The 23,061-nt window shown below is 44.8% G+C and overlaps 1 pseudogene; it reads left to right on the top strand.

Annotated features, from left to right (window-relative positions):
* The window catches only part of LOC119315079, a 9,165-nt pseudogene extending 5,531 nt beyond the window's left edge, over positions 1-3,634 (top strand).
* Positions 3,635-23,061: the final 19,427 nt, after the last annotated feature.

Raw genomic sequence — 23,061 nt, 5'->3', positions numbered from 1 at the left:
CTAAATAGTAAGTATCGTGGGTGTGAGATACATGTGGTCGTCGGTGTCGGATACTACATCCACGTCCCACAAGCGACGTGGGCGTCGAAGCCCGTGTCACTTGTGGGACGTGGATGTACTGTCCGACACCGACGGCCACATGTATCTCACATCCACGATACTTGCTATTTAGGGTTTCCTCTACCGCTCGGCGACCCTCGACGACCCTCGTTCCCAATAAAAAAAGAGGAAGAAGAAGAAAAAAAAGAGGAGAAGAAAGAATAGAGGAGATCCTCCTCTATTCTTTCGGATCTGCTCTATTCTTTCTTCTCCTCTTTTTTTTCTTCTTCCTCTTCTTTTTTTATCCTCTTCTTCCTCTCATGTTCGACGACCCTCGACCCCTCGGCGACCCTAGACCCCCTCTCGACCCCCTCATGTCGAAGTTATCGGGTAGGGGGTATATCGACAACACATACCCGATACATACATACATACATACATACATACATATCACATGCATCCATACATATATGAACAAAATTAATATCTACTAATTAACAACCTAAATAAAAAAACTAATACATATAGGAAGAAGAAGAAGAAAGAAAAGAAGAAAGAATAGAGGAGGAGAAAGAATAGAGGAGAAGACTTCCTCTCCTCTTCTTCTCCCTCTTCTTCCCCTTCTTCCCCGCCTCTCTCATGAATGTCCGACGTCCCCCCTCCCCCTCATCATCATCTATCATCCCCCCTCTCATGTTCGATGACCCTCAACCCCTCGGCCGCCCTCTCGACACACCCACGACCTAAAATGACTTAAAATGAAAATTACCTAAAATGTACTAAAGTTATCGACGACCCTCTCGACACACCCACGAATAAGAAAATATATCATCTTCTTCATCTCCTCTTCTTTGCATATTCACATAGCCACATACATATTCATCTATGAATAAAAAAACATCATAGGTACAATTCATATCGACATTCATACATACATGAAAAAAATTATATGAACATCGTGAACAAAAAGATCATCGAGCAAAATTATTTTCCATGAACATACATATAGCCACATTCATATAGAACTTTTGCATATATGAACATATATGAACCAATGGCCCACGTGGCCCGGCCGGCCCCCTGGGCTCACGAACCGGGACCAATGCCCCAATTGGTCCCGGTTCTGACTGAACCGGGACTAATGGGCTAACCCGGCCTGGACCAACGCCCTGTTTTCTACTAGTGAAGCCTCAAGCTGTCTGCTCCGAGCCCAAAGGTATGTCCTACAACTACTGACCAGTACCAGTTTGGACGAATCGTCGTAGCTTTCTGCAACTTATTCACGATTTGTTCCTTCCGTCCTTGCGTTTATTTCCCAATGATTCCATCGTCGTCCAGTAGAGGTGGAGCCACGGTTGCCTTGAACCACAGGCACAGTCCGTGCTCGCCGCTGCCCACCAAGGAGGCGCCTACGTTGGAGGATCTGCTCCGCCGCGACAAGGTTCGAGCCGCCTACGTCCAGCGCCGCCTCGGCGGTATCCAGCAATCGGAGGTCAGCATGCCGACTGAACTGGGATACACCGTGGGCACCCTGGAGTATGTGATCACCGTCGGCCTCGGCTCCCCGGCGGTTCAGTAAACCGTGATCCTGGACACAGCCAGCGATGTGTCATGGGTGCACTGGCGCACCTCGGGCGGCTACGACCCCAGCAAGTCGACCACCTACGCGGCGATCTCCAGCAGCTCCGCGGAATGCTCGCAGCTCGGCGAGGAGGGAAACGGCTGCATGAGCTCCGACTGCCAGTACTTGGTACACTACGGCGACGGCTCGAGCACCGGTGGGACATACGGCTCCGACACACTGGCGCTAGCGGGCTCGGGCTCGGGCTCGGCGACAGTCGTCAGCAACTTCCAGTTGAGAGTGGATTTTCAAGACCCGGGTGCCCCGGCACCCCCGGTCTGGACCTAGGAATCTATGCCACGCACTATATTACTACTTGGTTTAGCAGGCCTATTCAAACAGTAACTGAGCGAACTGGGTTTTGTAGGGCACTGTAACATTTTAGGCAGATTCTTTTGTCACTTTCCAGTCCGCCGATTGGACATGTCGGCCCGTGATTCATACTCTGCTCTTCGCTTGACAAGGGTTGGTATTTACTGAATCCACTGTTCAGAGTCACGCGTGCCATCGAAAATGTTTCGTTTCTGCTTTCTGGTTCCACCATGACCCATCACGGTCAACAGCCGTATATATATTGCTATCAAAAAGTAACTTTTTTAGAGCGAAAAGTAACTTGTTAGGTCTTTTTTGGTTCATAGGATAGGATTATCGTAAAAATAGAAATCTTGTAGAAAATGAGATGGCATGTATCCTAAATCCTATGAGTAGGAATAGAAAATGAGATGTTATTTGGTTGACACCAAATGAATTTTTCCATTGAGTCTAGGCTCATTTTTATTTTTATATGAAATGTGAAGGATAGTAACCAATCCTATGTAGGAATAGAAATCTATTCCTATGAACCAAAGGGCTCTAAAGAAAAAAAATTCTATAAAAATCCTATCCTCTAGAATTCCTATGAAATTCCTTCAAACCAAATGAGGCCTTAGGCTGCTATGAGCTCTCATGAATATTGCAGCACAAAACGACCATGCAGGATAAGCCTGCTGCATGCGTCACACTCATGAACAGTGACCGTTCTGTCATGCATGTCGCCATACAGGCTAGGGCACCTATTGCATGCACCTATTTGCCTACCTGCGACCCTATTAGATGAGCGAAATAGACTGACAAAGCTGGTCAGTGCCCTACACCCATACCTACTCTCTCTGCTGCAGTGTCTGCAAATTGCCTGCCTAATTAGCCTGACACGGTAAATGGCCTGCTACTACAGTCTCCAAAACACGAATCTTGGCGTTGCTGTACGCACCAAATAAAACGGTGCCGGGACTCCCGGGTGCTGTTGCACCTTTCCGCTTCCAGTTTGGGTGCAGCCACGACGAGACGGGGTTCGATGACCTAACCGACGGGCTCATGGGGCTAGGCGGCAAAGCACAATCCCTCGTGTCGCAGACGGCGGGAACGTTTGGGAACGCCTTCTCATACTGCCTGCCGCCTACCCCGTTCCTCTCCGGTTTCCTGACTCTCGGTGCGCCCAGCAATACGTCGGGATTCGCGACGACCCGGATGGTAAGATCCGAAGCGGAGGCGACGTTCTACTTCGTCGTCCTCCAGGGCATAATCGTGGCCGGAAATCAACTCAGCCTACCACCCACCGTCTTCTCCGCCGGGACGTTCATGGACTCCGGCACCGTCGTCACGCGGCTACCACCAACGGTGTACCAGGCGCTCTCGTCGGCGTTCAAGGCCAACATGACGCAGTACCCTGCTGCGCTGCCGAGGAGCCTCATGGACACGTGCTTTGACTTGGCTGGCCAGGAGAAAGTCATGATACCGTCCGTCGTGCTGGTATTCGACGGGGGCGCTGTTGTCTACCTCGATGCCAATGGTATCATGCTGGAGAACTGCCTCGCATTCGCGCCTACAGACGATGACGGTATGCACGACATTATCGGCAATGTGGAGCAGCGTACCTTTGAGGTGCTCCACGATGTCGGCCAGGGTGTCGTCAGGTTCAGGCCCAACGCGTGCTGAATTGCTGTTCAGCAGTCTCATGTCATCAGGGACGTTGTGTGTAGCAGTACCCTATCAGTATTGTGTTGTATTGTATTGTATTGTATTGTCAGTGTGTGTGAGTGGTGTGATGTTGTCCGCCTATACAGCTATTGTTGAAAGAAATAGGGATAATGCTTTGTGTTGTGGCCAGAGCTCTGATACGATCCCTCCTTCTTTTTATTTTTCACGAATACACACGTGTTGCGTATCATTTCACTGATAGAGGGAAATCAAAGTACAAGATCAGTCAGAAGTCTCCAAACCACATGCACAAGGAGAACCCAAGAGGGGGTGCTCAGCCCCACGACCCCTCTAGTCATCACAGTCCACGCCCTTCACTTCACTGAGATGATAACAAGCCGTATTGATTGTAAGAGCATCTACGGTCATGCATACCAAATCATACGTTCGTGGATGTGCCCGATCAATTTTTAAATCTCTGCGTCCACAGTAGTGTACCTTATATCTGATACACCAAATTCATAGTAAGCATGCAACATGAAATTAAACTACTTAGATCATCAACGAAACAAATAGACATTCAACAAACAGACATATAAACCGGCAGATAGAAATCCGCAAAATCCGAACATAGACCAAAATAGCACCACAGTTCAGCCGACAGACATATGTTCTAAACTAGAATTACTAAGAATGAAAATACAGATGGAGAGAGGGTCGAGCTTCCTCACCACTTCCTCGCCGTCCCATCGCCCTTTCGGTTACCAGCTCTGTTGTAGGCGTCGGCGACAGGAGCAGGGTGGGGTGCGGGAGGGTGTCGTCGGAGCCATCATCGGAGCCTCCAGTGACGTGGAGGAGGACAAGGAGGAGTCGATGAAGTGGTTCATTCCTCTGGACGACACGGTTCTCTTGCCTCTTGAGCTTCGCTGCTCTCGCCTCTGCCGCTGGCCTCTCCGCTGCCTATGTGCGGACTACTCCAGACCTAGCTGAAGCATCTTCGCATTTTTTCAATGGAGCCGGTTGGCATCCCTCTCTTGAGCTTCGCTGCTCTCGCCTCCGCCGCTAGCCTCTCCGCTGCCTATGTGTGGACTACTCCAGACCTAGCTGAAGCGTCTTCGCATTTTTTCAATGGAGCCGGTGGGCATCCGTCTCTTGAGCTTCGCTACTCTCGCCTCCGCCGCTGGCCTCTCCGTTGCCTATGTGCGGACTACTCCAGACCTAGCTGAAGCGTCTTCGCATTTTCTCAATGGAGCCAGTGGACAAGGAGGAGCCGATGAAGTGGTTCATTCCTCTGGACGACGCGGTTCTCTTGCCTCTTGAGCTTCGCTGCTCTCGCCTCCGCCGCTGGCCTCTCCCCTACCTATGTGCAGACTACAATAGACCTAGCTGAAGCGTCTTCGCATTTTTTCAATGGAGCCGGTGGGCATCCGTCTCTGCTGTCGCAAATGAGCGGCGGTAGACAGCTGCGAGGAGCCGCTCATCCTCATCGTGCACCGTCAGCAACCCTGGCGGCAGCAGGAGGACTATGTGGGCACCTCCGATGCCGTCGCCCTCTCCCTTGCCCGCGGACTCTCACAGTAGGCTGTGTGCGCGTCTGCGGCGTCGGTGGAGCGTCACTCCTGTCTTTAGTCTCTTCTTGTAGCTTCTCAACAGTGGTCTGAATCTCGGTGACCTTCACATCTAGATCATGAAGTTTAGTCTCAAAGATCCTCTCAAGACTCTCTTGATTTTGAGTCAGGGTGGCTAGTCCTTTCTCTACTCTCACGGTTGCCTCAAGCAGATAACTGAGTTGATCTTGCTTGGTCTTGAGATTGACAACTGAAGCATCTGACATTGTTGAAGTCTTTGTTGTCTTTACTTTCTCTCTCTCTTCTCCTCAGCTTCTACTGAAGTAGGATGTGACGCATCCATGACAACCACGTTGTCCTCAAATTCTGGCCTTAGGGGAAGATGCTCTCTGTCAAGAAGATATGTCCCTGTCCCCATCTTGGAGTTGATTAGCGTCTGGATGTGAGGGGCATATCCACATGATCTTTTCTGATCAGCTGCAGTTCTCTTCACAGTTTCAACAATCAAACTCACCACCTTCAACTTCTCTGGCACACCAAACATATGAAGCAGGTTGATCGAGTGACCACGGATCATTCTATCATCTCCTGACTTGGGCAACAAGGTGTGCCTCAATATATTGTTCATCGTGGTTAGACCTGACAACAGATAATAGATGGATCCAAACTTGTGAGTTTCCAATGCATCATCAGGAATTTTCTTGTACATGTGAGCCATAGAGTTGTGATCCTTCCTGGGCTTGGCATACACATCTATGTCATCTTCAGCTTCCTCAGGGGCACTGATCAACTAGGCCCATTCAGCAATTGATGATGGATACCTTGTGCCTTCTGTCATCCAGACTATCTTGCCATCTGGATAGAAATGAGCAGTCGAATAGAATTGCATAATCATTTCATCGTTCCATTTTGTCAACTTTTGTCCAACAAAAGTGTCAACACCGTCCATTCTGAAACTCTCATGAACTCCTGGGAAGTAATCCTCATTGTCCTCAATGTATGTCCAATCAACCCATCTCATGTCACTGACAATGGGCTTCTTGTCCAACAACACCGTCTCATAGAAATCTTGTTGTTTTTGGTGTGAAAGCAATAATCAACAACATTTCTCCTCCTTGTAGCGTATGGATCAATCCGTCTCCACAATCTGAGACCTACATCCTTTCTTAGCTTCATACTCTCAGCAACTAGATGATCATCATTGTGATCAGGAATATCTGGCTTCAATTTTCTGAGCACTTGCTGCTCCTCATCCTCTTGAACTTTAGGCAATGGGTCCTTGTTCTTCTCTGCAGCTGAAATGTTCCTAGTCGATCTCTTGGGTGCAGAAGGTTTTGGGGCTTGAGCTTGAGTTGGAGGCTTGGGGGTTGTCTTGGGCTTAGATGGAGCAGCCCCAGACTTGATAGCATCTCCCATGAGCTTCTGAGACTTTGGAGGTGGTGCAGCTGGCTCTTCCTCCTCCTCTTCCTCATTTGATTCTCTCATCATGGAAGGTTTCCCAATAACTCTGGCCATAGTCTTCTTGACTCTTGCCTTCCTTTTCTTTCCTCCAGCATCCTCTTCCTCTCTTGGTTCCATGGTTTCTAGAGTGGAGGCTCTGGCTTTTGACATTGGCTTCCTCTTGGCAGGAGCCTTCTTATGCATACCAGGCTTGATGGCAGCAGCAACTTATTCCTTCTTGAGCACCTTCTTCTTTAAGGTGACCTCCTCATCAACAACAAAGTCCTCATCTTCTGAATCTGAGGTTCTCTTATTCCTTGTCCTTGTTACAGCCTTAGGCAAATTGCTTGGGGTGCTTCTGCTACCTTCATCATAGTTGTTGTTAGAGGGACTAGTGCCCTCACTAGGATTCACCTGCTCCTCTGACCTGTTCTGACTATCACTGTCGTCTGGCATCTCTAACACTAACCCTCTGAATAGATAGGTATAGGTAGAGTGGATGAGCATCACAAAGCATGCTATTTGCAAAAAGTCGAGACAAAAACTTAATTTTAGTTTTCTGCAGAAAGCATTTTGGAGCTACCGATATGTCAAACTCGGTGACACCGAAGCAACTTTAGAATCTAAACATACAATTTTGGTCAGACCAAAATGCAGTTCGGTGACTTCGAGATGCTAGGGGTTCATAGTGAAAGTGAACTCGGTCACACTGATTCGTACACTTCGGTCAGACCGAGTAGTACATGTGCAATGGCCGGGGCCAAATCGGTGAGACCAAAATATTTAGATCAGTCGGTCCAAGATGAGTTCGAGGGAAATCTAACCCTAAGTTTTTGCATCAAATCTATTCTAATGGGATTTTCGGTGGATAGATTGATCTCATTCATGGTAAGAATAATGGCAATGATATTTGTGCAAGAATCGGATTAAGAGAAAGCACAAAGGGGTCGAGTTCGTACCCTAACTTGGTGACTAATGACCCACAAGTATAGGGGATCTATCGTAGTCCTTTCGATAAGTAAGAGTGTCGAACCCAGTGAGGAGCAGAAGGAAATGACAAGCAGTTTTCACCAAGGTATTCTCTACAAGCACTGAAATTATCGGTAACAGATAGTTGTGTGATAAGATAATTCGTAACGGGTAACAAGTAACAAAAGTAAACAAGGTGCATCAAGGTGGCCCAATCCTTTTTGTATCAAAGGACAAATCTAGACGAACTCTTATATAAAGCAAAGCGCTCCCGGGGACACATGTGAATTGTTGTCAAACTAGTTTTCTTCATGCTCATATGGTTCGTGTTCGTTACTTCGATAATTTGATATGTGGGTAGACTGGTGCTTGGGTGCTGCCCTTCCTTGGACAAGCCTTCCACTTATGATTAACCCTCTCGCAATCATCTGCAACTACGAAAGAAGAATTAAGATAAATCTAACCATAGCATGAAACATATGGTTCCAAATCAGCCCCTTACGAAGCAACGCAAAAACTAGGGTTTAAGCTTCTGTCACTCTAGCAACCCAGCATCTACTTATTACTTCCCAATGCCTTCCCCTAGGCCCAAACATTGGTGAAGTGTCATGTAGTCGATGTTCACATAACACCACTAGAGGAAAGAAAACATACATCTCATCAAAATATCGAACGAATACCAAATTCACAGGATTACTTATAACAAGACTTCTCACATGTCCTCAGGAACAAATGTAACTACTCACAAAGCATATTCATGATCAAGATCACATGAGTATTAATTACCATTAAGGATCTGAAAGTATAATCTTCCACCGGATAAACCAACTAGCATCAACTATAAGGAGTAATCAACACTACTAGCAACCCACAGGTACTAATCTGAGGTTTTGAGACAAAGACCGGATACAACAGATGAAATAGGGATTGAGAGGAGATGGTGCAATTGAAGATGTTGATGGATATTGACCCCCTCTCAATGAGAGGATCGTTGGTGATGACGATGGCGGTGATTTCCCCCTCCCGGAGGGATGTTTCCCCGGCAGAATAGCTCCATCGGAGCCCTAGATTGGTTCTGCCCAAGTTCCACCTCGAGACGGCGGTGCTTTGTCCCGAGAACGTCCTTCTGATTTTTTTCCAGGTCAAAACACACCATATAGCAGAAGATGGGCGTCGGGGGCCTGCCAGGGGGGGCCATAAGGACCAGGGGGCGCCCAGGAGGGTAGGGCGCGCCCTCCACCCTTATGGCTGGCAGGTGGCCCCCTCTGGTGCTTTCTTCGCCCAATATTTTTTATATATTTCAAAAATATTCTCCGTGAAGTTTCAGGACTTTTGGAGTTGTGCAGAATAGGTCTGTAATATTTGCTCCTTTCTAGTCCAGAATTCCAGCTGTCGGCATTCTCCCTCTTCATGTAAACCTTATAAAATAAGAGAGAAAAGGCATAAGTATTGTGATATAACGTGTAATAACAGCCCATAATACAATAAATATCAATATAAAAGCATGATGCAAAATGGACGTATCAGGGACGAACTCACTACGACAACAACGGCCGTGAGATTTCAGTTGACGGCGGCGGAGACCAGCGGCGGGAGGATGCTGGCGATGACGGAGACGATCCGGAGACCAGGAGGGGGACAGAGCTGGGTAGGCACGGTTGGGAGTTTGAAGAATTTCCCAAATTTCAACCCGCGGCGTATATATACCCAGTCACTGTTGGTGTGACCGAGTGGAACGACTCTGTGGCACCGAGATGGAGAATCGCAAGCAGTTACTGCAACTCGGTGAGACCGAACTGTTCTAATCGGTTGCACCGAGGTGAAAACATAGATCAACTCAATGATTTCGGTGAGACCGAAAGGAATGAATCTGTCAGACCGAAAGACATTAAGAGGTTTTGGAAGTTTAAGCCCTTGACGGATCGGTGGCTCTGAGTGCTCCTCACCCGGAGGGTCCGAATTCGACTTGTTCAAGTTTTGTGATGTAGCATGAATAGAGTTTGAGACGAGAAAAGCATAGATAGCTAGAGGGAATTCTTAGGCATTCTTGTCCATCCATTTGGCAAAAAGAAAGACCAAACAATCAAAGCAACAAATGGATGTCCTCGAATGGAGAAAAATATGCAACCAACATGCTCACACAATAAGATAGCAAATGAAATATGTGGAAAACATGCACAAACACTCTAGCATCTATCAAGCAATTAGTGATGACTAGGTCACCTATATATGAGTATATTGACCGAGGAGTCAAATGATAACATTTTATCATAGGTCATACTCATCGTTTAAGCACAATTGGGGTTACCACTTTTACATAAAGCATTATTGTGTTCACACCATTGGAGTTGCTTTAGCTCAATTCTTAGAGCAAAGCTCCACCTAAGTGTGATATCCCCTCTAAGAGGGATGAACTAACCTTGGGTTTTGTCGATGATGAATTCATGTAGGTGTTAAAGATGTAGATGCTCAATGTTGATGTAGCTCATTTGGAGAAATCCATTGGAGTGAGTTGCACTTTGAATACCTACATGGGTTAGTCCCACAAGGAACATACAAGGATATCCATAGACATAGAGTGACATACACATATGATGTTGTCCATTAAAGCATTAGGTTACCTTGTCCCCTATCTTACCAATAAGAGGGTTTGTGACTCCTTGAACTAGTGCAAGATATGAAAGTTGATTGCACTTGTCCTTGCCAACATGAATATGAGTGAAGTATGTTGGCGGAGTCACCCTCAAGAACTCTCTAGTTCTTCTTCTTTGGGACCCACATCAACTTAATGGGAATCCTTGGAGTCATAGTCGTACTTGATGAAGTAGAACTTGATGTAGTCTTGGGAACCCACTTGACCAAGGCCTTTGGAGCTTCTTCAAATGAATCAATCTCTTCTTGAAGCTTGTCCTTGCCTTTTAGCTTGTGGTCTTGTGGTGGAAGATCATCTTGAGCTTGTGTTCCCTTGAAAGAAGTGGGATCATACTTTTTTGTTGAGGAACAAACTTCGTCTTGGGGTATTGATCTTCTTCCCACTCAACTCCATTAGCATTGAACTTGCGTTCAAAACCAACACCTTGATTCTTCCGGTGCCTTCCTTGCTTGCGTACAATTTCCTCAAATTGCTTACTTCTAGCAAGGCTCTTGTAAACACCTTTATCTATACACTGGTGCACGTCAGTCCTAAACAAACGGTTTTTAACCCCTTTCCACGATGGCATTTGGAACCGCCGCCAAGTGAGTGTGGGTGATAGGGTGGTCCTTCCCACACGACCCAGAAACCGTCAGGGATAGGGCCCCTACAGTACTCCAACTCGTTTCTGCTCGCATTGCCATCGCAGTCGGTATTCTGTGATGCTACGTTTACGATGTGCGACCCATCACAAACGGCTCACTATTATAGAACGTGTACATTGCGTGGCCCATCACAAACGGTTCACTGTTAAGAAGATTAGCTAATCGTTGTACGAGTGTTAGACATGATTACGAAACGTCAGACCGTCGTAACATCGTCATACACGACAACTATCGCACACTGTCGTGGAATTTTCATGGCAGATGTCCTAGTGTGAGGACTTAGTCATGAGGCCAACACATCTATGTGGTAGCTTGAGAAGGGTTGATCGGAATCGAGAGACGCAACAGAAGACAAGGGTTTAGACAGCTTCGGGCCCCGGGAAACATCATCCGGTAACAAACCTACATGCTGTTTGTGGCTAGGTCTCATTATGCTCATCAGGGAGTCGCCATAAACCGACTCTCCTAGTTGTGTCTAGCCTAGAGATTATTGAACGTGCCCCTCTTGGGGTGACCTGCCCCTCCTTATATAAGTTAAAGGGGCAGGTTACCTGTAGACTCCACCTCGGACTAATACTTAAACTATTCTGACTTCTCATCACGGGCTTCTCTCCATGGGCTTTTTAACGTCTTGGGCTTCTTAACGTTTTGGGATTATTAACCCCAGGCGACTCTATCACAATCTGACTTACCATCGGCTTTAACATCTGGTGGCTTAAACATCTGCCGGCTTAAACATACGGGTTAAACATCTGCCAGCTTAAGCATCCATCTTAACATCTGCCGGCTTAAACATCTGGCTTAACATCTGGCTTAAACATCTAGCTTAAACATTTGCCGGCTTAAACATCTGGCTTAAACATCTGCCGGCTTAAACATCTGGCTTAAACATCTGTCGGGTCACCAATGAAACACCAAGTCCTAGCCGGGTCATACCACGGGGTATATCCCCGACATTAGCCCCCAGTTTAATTTGGATTTATCCATGTTAAACTGATCCTGTAAACAAAACACAAGAACAAATTTAACAGGTTGTGCTCCGGGTTAAATATTCTTGTAAGCCGGCACCTGAACATCCTAAAGTCCCTGTCAATTCCTTCTTCTAGAAAATCCGGTTCAATAAGCCAACTTCATAATCAATTTCCTAACGTTTGTTTCTCATAGAGAAAAATTGTGAAGAATAATTCATTTGACTCAGTTCCCAATGCTTAAAAATATTGGTCTTGAAATACTTGTCTGATCTTCAGCTGGCTTGAAAATGTAGATCTTGCCAATTTATGAGTACCAAAATTGCCAGGTTATAAACAGATGATGCCGAGTCATAATTGTTGCTGACGCCGGGTCATAATTATTGGTGACGCCGGGTCATAATTATTGGTGACGTCGGGTTATGATTGTTGCAAACACCGGGACAATCTTGTTTGCTCAAAACTGAGAATTTAAAGATATTTCTCCCTTATATCCATATTACCTGTAGCCCCCAAGTCTTGAGCAGAGCAAAGTGATGACTTAAGACTTGCTTCAATATAAATACTACCACTTTGAAGAAATCTAGGTTGTTCATCTCCGTCACTAGTAAAAAGTAAATATTCCACATATGTAGCCCCCAAGTGCTGGGTTGTCATGCTTGCATCAACCTGGGACTTGTAATTGCCTTATACTCATGAAAACTTCAACCAGTGTAGCCCCCAAGGGCCGGGTCATTATGCAATACTGAGCAGGGACTTTGTAGATATGATCATGTAGACTTGAGCAGCAACATGTAGCCCCCAAGGGACAACTCAGTAAGATAATACTGAGCTGGGACTTTATATATACTTCATTGAAAATAACATCATATGATGTAAACCCCACCATGAGGCTCGAACCAACGTCCATAAGGTTAAGAGCTTTGTATTCTACCAACTGAGCAATGAACCCTTCAATATAATGGATTAAGGCTTGTGTACCTTGAATATTTGACAGGAGCAATTGGTAGCCCCCAAGGGCCGGCTCATTATGATGTAATGAGTCGGGCCTATAATAAGGCCAGTGAAAAGGACTTTGCATTAGCCCCCAAGTGTCATGGTGCATGCTGGCAGTGACATGGAACTTGCATATTTGATGTAATTTCAACTTGAATAATGTAGCCCCCAAGTGTTGGGTCATAAGCCTGCAATGACTCAGGTCTATTCCTTCCATTGTAGAATAAATTATATCCATTTATAAAATAATAGCCATTGCGCTGAAGCGACTTTGAAAACCTCAATCATAATATTGGTTATTGATAACCATAATAAAAATCCAGCCATGTTGGCTATTAAAGATTTGAATAATATAACCCGGTTTGTAAACCAGTTCCTGCACAAAAACAGATCATAAGCGCCCTATGGCGTATGCTTAGACTGCCGGCTTAGCAGCTTTATGCAGTTAAAGTTTGTAGAGCTATAACTCCAAACATAAGATGATGATGCTCTGACGACTTAGATGTTGGGGAACATAGTAACTTCCAAAAAAAATCTACGCACACGCAAGATCATGGTGATGCACAGCAACGAGAGGGGAGAGTATTGTCTACGTACCCTCATAGACCGGAAGCGAAAGCGTTATAACAACGCGGTTGATGTAGTCATACGTCTTCACGGCCCGACCGATCAAGCATCGAAACTACGGCACCTCCGAGTTTTTGCACACGTTCAGCTCGATGACGATCCCCGGACTCTGATCCAGCAAAGTGTCGGGGATGAGTTCCGTCAGCACGACGACGTGCTGACGATCTTGATGTTCTACCGTCGCAGGGCTTCGCCTAAACACTGCTACAATATTATCGAGGATTATGGTGGAGGGGGGCATCGCACACGGCTAAGAGATCAATGATCAATTGTTGTATCTCTGGGGTGCCCACCTGCCCCCGTATATAAAGGAGTGGAGGAGGGAGCCGGCCAAGGAGGATGGCGCGCCCAAGGGGGGGAGTCCAACTCCCACCGGGAGTAGGAGTCCCCTTTTTCCTAATAGGAGTAGGAGAGGGAAGGAAGAGGAAGGAGGGAGGAAGGAAAGGGGGGCCGGCCCCCTTCCCAATTCGGATTGGGCTTGGTGGGGAGCGCCCCCTCCCTTGCTCCTTTCCCCTCCTTTCCACTAAGGCCCAATAAGGCCCATATACCTCCCGAGGGGTTCCAATAACCTCCCGGTGATCCGGTATTGTCCCAATCTTACCCAGAACCTTTCCGGTGTCCAAATATAGTCATCCAATATATCGATTTTTATGTCTCGACCATTTCAAGACTCCTTGTCAAGTCCGTGATCACATGCGGGACTCCGAACAACCTTTGGTACATCAAAATATATAAACTCATAATAAAACTGTCATCATAACGTTAAGCGTGCGGACCCTACGGGTTCAAGAACAATGTAGACATGACCGAGACACGTCTCCGGTCAATAACCAATAGCGGAACCTGGATGCTCATATTGGCTCCTACATATTCTATGAAGATCTTTATCGGTCAGACCGCATAACAACATACGTTGTTCCCTTTGTCATCAGTATGTTACTTGCCCGAGATTCGATCGTCGGTATCTCAATACCTAGTTCAATCTCATTACCGGCAAGTCTCTTTACTCATTCCATAATACATCATCTTGCAACTAACTTATTAGTTGCATTGCTTGCAAGGCTTAAGTGATGTGTATTACCGAGAGGGCCCAGAGATACCTCTGTGACAATTGGAGCGACAAATCCTAATCTCGAAACACGCCAACCCAACATGTACCTTTGGAGACACCTATAGAGCACCTTTATAATCACCCAGTTATGTTGTGACGTTTGGTAGCACACAAAGTGTTCCTCCGGTAAACGGGAGTTGCATAATCTCATAGTCATAGGAACATGTATAAGTCATGAAGAAAGCAATAGCAACATACTAAACGATCGGGTGCTAAGCTAATGGAATGGGTCATGTCAATCAGATCATTCTCCTAATGATGTGATCCCGTTAGTCAAATGACAACTCATGTCTATGGTTAGGAAACACAACCATCTTCGATTAACGAGCTAGTCAAGTAGAGGCATACTAGTGACACTTTGTTTGTCTATGTATTCAAACAAGTATTACGTTTCCGGTTAATACAATTCTAGCATGAATAATAAACATTTATCATGATATAAGGAAATAAATAATAACTTTATTATTGCCTCTAGGGCATATTTCCTTCAGTCTCCCACTTGCACTAGAGTCAATAATCTAGATTACACAGTAATGATTCTAACACCCATGGAGCCTTGGTGCTGATCATGTTTTGCTCGTGGAAGAGGCTTAGTCAATGGGTCTGCTACATTCAGATCCGTATGTATCTTGCAAATCTCTATGTCTCCCACCTGGACTAGATCCCGGATGGAATTGAAGCGTCTCTTGATGTGCTTGGTTCTCTTGTGAAATCTGGATTCCTTTGCCAAGGCAATTGCACCAGTATTGTCACAAAAGATTTTCATTGGACCCGATGCACTAGGTATGACACCTAGATCGGATATGAACTCCTTCATCCAGACTCCTTCATTTGCTGCTTCCGAAGCAGCTATGTACTCCGCTTCACATGTAGATCCCGCCACGACGCTTTGTTTAGAACTGCACCAACTGACAGCTCCACCGTTTAATGTTAATACGTATCCGGTTTGCGATTTAGAATCGTCCGGATCAGTGTCAAAGCTTGCATCAACGTAATCATTTATGATGAGCTCTTTGTCACCTCCATATACGAGAAACATATCCTTAGTCCTTTTCAAGTATTTCAGGATGTTCTTGACCGCTGTCCAGTGATCCACTCCTGGATTACTTTGGTAACTCCCTGCTAGACTTATAGCAAGGCACACATCAGGTCTGGTACACAACATTGCATACACGATAGAGCCTATGGCTGAAGCATAGGGAACATCTTTCATTTTCTCTCTATCTTCTGCAGTGGTCGGGTATTGAGTCTTACTCAACTTCACACCTTGTAACACAGGCAAGAATCCTTTCTTTGCTTGATCCATTTTGAACTTCTTCAAAACTTTGTCAAGGTATGTGCTTTGTGAAAGTCCAATTAAGCGTCTTGATCTATCTCTATAGATCTTAATGCCCAATATGTAAGCAACTTCACTGAGGTCTTTCATTGAAAAACTCTTATTCAAGTATCCCTTTATGCTATCTAGAAATTATATATCATTTCCGATTAGCAATATGTCATCCACATATAATATCAGAAATGCTATAGAGCTCCCACTCACTTTCTTGTAAATACAGACTTCTCCAAAAGTCTGTACAAAACCAAATGCTTTGATCACACTATCAAAGCGTTTATTCCAACACCGAGATGCTTGCACCCGTCCATAAATGGATTGCTGGAGCTTGCACACTTTGTTAGCTCCTTTTGGATCGACAAAACCTTCCGGCTGCATCATATACAACTCTTTTTCCAGAAATCCATTCAGGAATGCAGTTTTGACATCCATCTGCCAAATTTCATAATCATAAAATGCGGCAATTGCTAACATGATTCGGACAGACTTAAGCATCGCTACGGGTGAGAAGGTCTCATCGTAGTCAATTCCTTGAACTTGTCAAAAACCTTTTGCGACAAGTCAAGCTTTGTAGACAGTAACATTACCGTCAGCGTCAGTCTTCTTCTTGAAGATCCATTTATTTTCAATTGCTTGCCGATCATTGGGCAAGTCAACCAAAGTCCACACTTTGTTCTCATACATGGATCCCATCTCAGATTTCATGGCTTCAAGCCATTTTGCGGAATCTGGGCTTACCATTGCTTCTTCATAGTTCGTAGGTTCATCATGATCTAGTAGCATGACTTCCAGAACAGGATTACCGTACCACTCTGGTGCGGATCTTACTCTGGTTGATCTACGAGGTTCAGTAGTAACTTGTTCTGAAGTTTCATGATCATCATCATTAGCTTCCTCACTAATTGGTGTAGGTGTCACAGAAACCGGTTTATGTGATGTACTACTTTCCAATAAGGGAGCAGGTACAGTTACCTCATCAAGTTATACTTTCCTCCCACTCACTTCTTTTGAGAGAAACTCCTTCACTAGAAAGGATCCATTCTTAGCAACAAATGTCTTGCCTTCGGATCTATGATAGAAGGTGTACCCAACAGTCTGGTATCCTATGAAGATACATTTCTCCGATTTGGGTTCGAGCTTATCAGGTTGAAGCTTTTTCACATAAGCATCGCAGCCCCAAACTTTCAGAAACGACAACTTTGGTTTCTTGCCAAACCATAGTTCATAAGGCGTCGTCTCAACGGATTTTGATGGTGCCCTATTTAACGTGAATGCGGCCGTCTCTAAAGCATAACCCCAAAACGATAGCGGTAGATCTGTAAGAGACATCATATATCGCACCATATCAAGTAAAGTACGATTACGATGTTCGGACACACCATTACGCTGTGGTGTTCCGGGTGGCGTGAGTTGCGAAACTATTCCGCATTGTTTCAAATGTAAACCAAACTCGTAACTCAAATATTCTCCTCCACGATCAGATCGTAGAAACTTTATTTTCTTTTACGATGATTTTCAACTTCACTCTGAAATTCTTTGAACTTTTCAAATGTTTCAGACTTATGTTTCATTGAGTAGATATACCAGGCGGCTTGTGAAGGCAATTTGCCAGGCGGCCGGTGAGGCAGAGCTTCGGCCGTGGCCGCCGCCGTGAAGAATCTGAGGCACCGGCGATTTGAGGGCGGCTCGAGACTGCCGGGCATTGGCGACGGCGACTTGTGGTGCGTTAGCAATGGGTGGAGGCGGCTTGGGATTGCCACGGCATCCCTGCAGCTGAAGAGCGAGGCGCAGGTGCGGCTCAGTGTTGACCCGTCGCAGAAGAGGCGACTCACCGGCGGCTTGTGCGCTGCGGGCGACTCGGCAATGAAGCAGAATCCGGGCCGTGATTGATTGGGTCCTGTCCGAGTCTTTTCCATACTCCTTTTTCCTTTTCTTCTTTTTCCTTTATATTTTTAACCGTAGCTTGCGACTACTTTTTTGGTCTAGTAGATCCCATCAATCCGTGCGTGACTCCAGGGAGACTCTTTTGATCTACGTGCCTAGCACTGGTACAACCAAATTCCTTACTTTGTTCTTTTGGTAGTCCACGCGCTATTTTGCCTTTTCACGCGGTAACTCTGCAAGTACTGCTCCAGGGAGATTATTTTGATGGATTTGACTTTGACCCGGAGTGCTATCCCCTGACTGTTTCGGCGACACATGATAGCAACAACGAAAGTTGGCCTCCTATTGGTTGCAGTGGTCTTTGGACAATCCACGCACGGGTCGTGGTATTTTGCTATTCAATCACGGGACACCGGCGGCTCGCCAGAATAGATTTTTTACTTAGCTCGCCCGGTTCAAGGGTAATAGATATCGATTTGTCTTCAAACTCGACGGATCATAGAATCACGTTCATCCGCAGCACAACGCGTGACCCTAATTTTCTCTTAGACTCAAATCTGGAAAATTGTGGACTTCTCGATCTCTAGGAATGATCCCTCCAAGAACTCATCACCACCATGCGCGAGCCCCACAGTGGGCGCCAACTGTCGTGGAATTGTCACAACAGATATTCTAGTGTGAGGACTTAGTCGTGAGGCCAATGCATCTATGTGGTAGGTTGATACGTCTCCAACGTATCTATAATTTTTGATTGCTCCATGATATATTATCTACTGTTTTGGACATTATTGGGCTTTATTATCCACTTTTATATTATTTTGGGGACTAACCTATTAACCGGAGGCCCAGCCCAGAATTGCTATTTTTTTCCTATTTCAGAATTTCATAGAAAAGGAATATCAAACGGAGTTTAAACGGAATGAAACCTTCGGGAACGTGATTTTCGAAACGAACATGATCTAGGAGACTTGGACCCTATGGCAAGAAATAAAGGAGGAAGCCACAAGGTAGGGGGGCACGCCTACCCCCTCCCCCCCAAGCGCGCCCTCCACCCTCGTGGGCCCCCTGTTGCTCCATCTACTTTAAGTTTTGTGTTGTGAAGTTTTCAAGTTTTGGGTAAAGATTTGATGAATTATGGAACAAGGAGTGTAAAGAGCCTAAGCTTGGGGATGCCCATGGAACCCCCAAGATAATCTAAGGACACCTAAAATCCAAAGCTTGGGGATTCCCCGGAAGGCATCCCCTCTTTCATCTATTTCCATCGGTAACTTTACTTGAAGCTATATTTTTATTCACCACATGATATGTGTTTAGCTTGGAGCATCTTGTATGATTTGAGTCTTTGCCTTTTAGTTTACCACAATCATCCTTGCTGTACACACCTTTTGAGAGAGCCATACATGATTTGTAATTTGTTAGAATACTCTATGTGCTTCACTTATATCTTTTGAGTTATATAGTTTTGCTCTAGTACTTCACTTATATCTTTTAGAGCACGGTGGTGGATTTGTTTTATAGAAACTATTGATCTCTCATGCTTCACTTAGATTATTTTGAGAGTCTTAAATAGCATGGTGATTTTCTTAAATAATCCTAATATGCTAGGTATTCAAGATTAGTAAAAAAATTTCTTATGAGTGTTTTGAATACCAAGAGAAGTTTGATGCTTGATGATTGTTTTGAGATATGGAGGTAATAATATCAAAGTCGTGCTAGTTGAGTAGTTGTGAATTTGAGAAATGCTTGAGTGGAAGTTTGCAAGTCCCGTAGCATGCACGTATGGTAAACGTTATGTAACAAATTTGAAACATGAGGTGTTCTTTGATTGTCCTTCTTATGAGTGGCGGTCGGGGACGAGCGATGGTATTTTCCTACCAATCTATCCCCCTAGGAGCATGCGCGTAGTGCTTGGTTTTTGATGACTTGTAGATTTTTGCAATAAGTATGTGAGTTCTTTATGACTAATGTTGAGTCCATGGATTATACGCACTCTCACCCTTCCATCATTGCTAGCCTCTTCGGTACCGTGCATTGCCCTTTCTCACCTTGAGAGTTGGTGCAAACTTCGCTGGTGCATCCAAACCCTGTGATATGATACACTCTTTCACACATAAACCTCCTTATATCTTCCTCAAAACAGCCACCTTACGTACCTATTATGGCATTTCCATAGCCATTCCGAGATATATTGCCATGCAACTTTCCACCATTTCGTTTATCCTGACACATTCATCATTGTCATATTGCTTAGCATGATCATGTAGTTGACATAGTATTTGTGGCAAAGCCACCGTTCATAATCCTTTCATACATGTCACTCTTGGTTCATTGCATATCCCGGTACATCGCCGGAGGCATTCATATAGAGTCATCTTTTGTTCTAGCATCGAGTTGTAATCATTGAGTTGTAAATAAATAGAAGTGTGATGATCATCATTTTCTAAAGCATTGTCCCAAGTGAGGAATTAAAAAAAGAGAGGAGAGAAAGCCCATAAAAAAAGAAGAGAAGGCCCAAAAAAGAGAGAGAAAAAGTGAGAAGGGGCAATGCTACTATCCTTTGCCACACTTGTGCTTCAAAGTAGCACCATAATCTTAATGATAGAGAGTCTTTTGTTTTGTCACTTTCATATACTAGTGGGAATTTTTCATTATAGAACTTGTGTTGTATATTCCAACAATGGGCCTCCTCAAGTGCCCTAGGTCTTCGTGAGCAAGCAAGTTGGATGCACACCCACTTAGTTTCTTTTGCTGAGCTTTCGCCCGACTCGAACAAGGTGTTTCCTTCCTTCGCAATACCTGGCCAGGGCAATGTAGCTATCCCAATAAGATATGAAAGCTGGGCCACACCTGAGCAAGGAACTTATACATAGAAGTAACAATAAATGTGCAAGATTTGGACCACTTCCATTTCCTTAAACCATCAATCAACAAATTGAAATAGAGATATCGGTATCTTCCAATCTGCCACAAGGATCTAGTCGCCAGTATCTTTGCCTTCTTCCCAACTTATCCCAGCATTCCTTGTAAGCGTTGCTATCACTATTTCTCCCTCCAGTGGCCTTGAGGGGTGATGGCTAACTTCTGAAACATACCTTCAATCAAGACCAACCTATCTTGAAGTAGCGGTTTCCTCAAATGTGGGTTGCCGAGATTCCCAGCGGGTGATCTCGATCTCTAGTGCATCCATTGCATGGCAATCCCTACTCCTTGCATTAACATCATCGATGGGCATCTCCATAGCCCATTGATTAGCCTCATTGATGTGAGACTTTCTCCTTTTTTGTCTTCTCCACATAACCCCCATCATCATATTCTATTCCACCCATAGTGCTATGTCCATGGCTCGCGCTCATATATTGCATGAAAGTTTATAGGTTTGAGATTACTAAAGTATGAAACAATTGCTTGGCTTGTCATCGGGGTTATGCATGATGAGAGCATTCTTGTGTGACGAAAATGGAGCATGACTAAACTATATGATTTTGTAGGGATGAACTTTCTTTGGCCATGTTATTTTGAGAAGACATAATTGCTTAGTTAGTATGCTTGAAGTATTATTATTTTTATGTCAATATGAACTTTTATCTTGAATCTTTCGGATCTGAATATTCATACCACAATTAAGAAGAATTACATTAAAATTATGCCAAGTAGCACTCCGCATCAAAATTACCTTTTTTAATCATTTACCTACTCGAGGACGAGCAGGAATTAAGCTTGGGGATGCTTGATACGTCTCCAACGTATCTATAATTTTTGATTGCTCCATGCTATGTTATCTACAGTTTTGGAAATTATTGGGCTTTATTATCCACTTTTATATATTTTTGAGACTAACCTATTAACCAAAGGCCCAGCCCAGAATTGATGTTTTTTTGCCTATTTTAGAGTTTCGCAGAAAAGGAATATCAAACGGAGTCCAAACGGAATGAAACCTTCGGGAACGTGATTTTCGGAACGAACATGATCCAGGAGACTTGGACCCTACGTCAAGAAATAAAGGAGGAAGCCACGAGGTAGGGGGCGCGCCTACCCCCCCAGGCGCACCCTCCACCCTCGTGGCCCCCCTGTTGCTCCACCGACGTACTCCTTTCTCCTATATATACCTACGTACCCCCAAACAATCAGAGATGGAGCCAAAAACCTAATTCCACTACCGCAACCTTCTGTATCCACGAGATCCCATCTTGGGGCCTGTTCCGGAGCTCCGCCGGAGGGGGCATCCATCACGGAGGGCTTCTACATCAACACCATAGCCTCTCCGATGAAGTGTGAGTAGTTTACCTCGGACCTTCGGGTCCATAGTTATTAGCTAGATGGCTTCTTCTCTCTTTTTGGATCTCAATACAATGTTCCCCCCCTCTCTTGTGGAGATCTATTCGATGTAATCTTCTTTTTGCGGTGTGTTTGTTGAGACCGATGAATTGTGGGTTTATGATAAAGATTATCTATGAACAATATTTGAATCTTCTCTGAATTCTTTTATGTATGATTGGTTATCTTTGCAAGTCTTTTCGAATTATCAGTTTGGTTTGGCCTACTAGATTGATCTTCCTTGCAATGGGAGAAGTGCTTGGCTTTGGGTTCAATCTTGCGGTGTCCTTTCCCAGTGACTGTAGGGGCAGCAAGGCACGCATTGTATTGTTTACATCGAGGATAACAAGATGGGGTTTTTATCATATTGCATGAATTTATCCCTCTACATCATGTCATCTTGCTTAAGGCGTTACTCTGTTTTCATGAACTTAATACTCTAGATGCATGCTGGATAGTGGTCGATGAGTGGAGTAATAGTAGTAGATGCAGGCAGGAGTCGGTCTACTTGTCTCGGACATGATGCCTATATACATGATCATACCTAGATATTCTCATAACTATGCTCAGTTTTGTCAATTGCTCAATAGTAATTCGTTCACCCACCGTAAAATACTTATGCTCTTGAGAGAAGCCACTAGTGAAACGTATGGCCCCCGGGTCTATCTTCATCATATTAATCTTCCAATACTTAGTTATTTCCTTTGCTTTTTTACTTTGCTTTTATTTTACTTTGTATCTTTATCACAAAAATACCAAAAAAATTATCTTATCATATCTATCAGATCTCACTCTCGTAAGTGACCGTGAAGGGATTGACAACCCCTTATCGCGTTGGTTGCGAGGAGTTATTTGTTTTGTGCAGGTATGAGGGACTCGCACGCAGCCTCCTACTGGATTGATACCTTGGTTCTCAAAAACTGAGGGAAATACTTATG

This window comes from Triticum dicoccoides, chromosome 6A, assembly GCF_002162155.2.
Source record: "Triticum dicoccoides isolate Atlit2015 ecotype Zavitan chromosome 6A, WEW_v2.0, whole genome shotgun sequence".
Classification (NCBI taxonomy): Eukaryota; Viridiplantae; Streptophyta; class Magnoliopsida; order Poales; family Poaceae; genus Triticum; species Triticum dicoccoides.
This window is presented reverse-complemented; position numbering and strand designations above follow the sequence as displayed.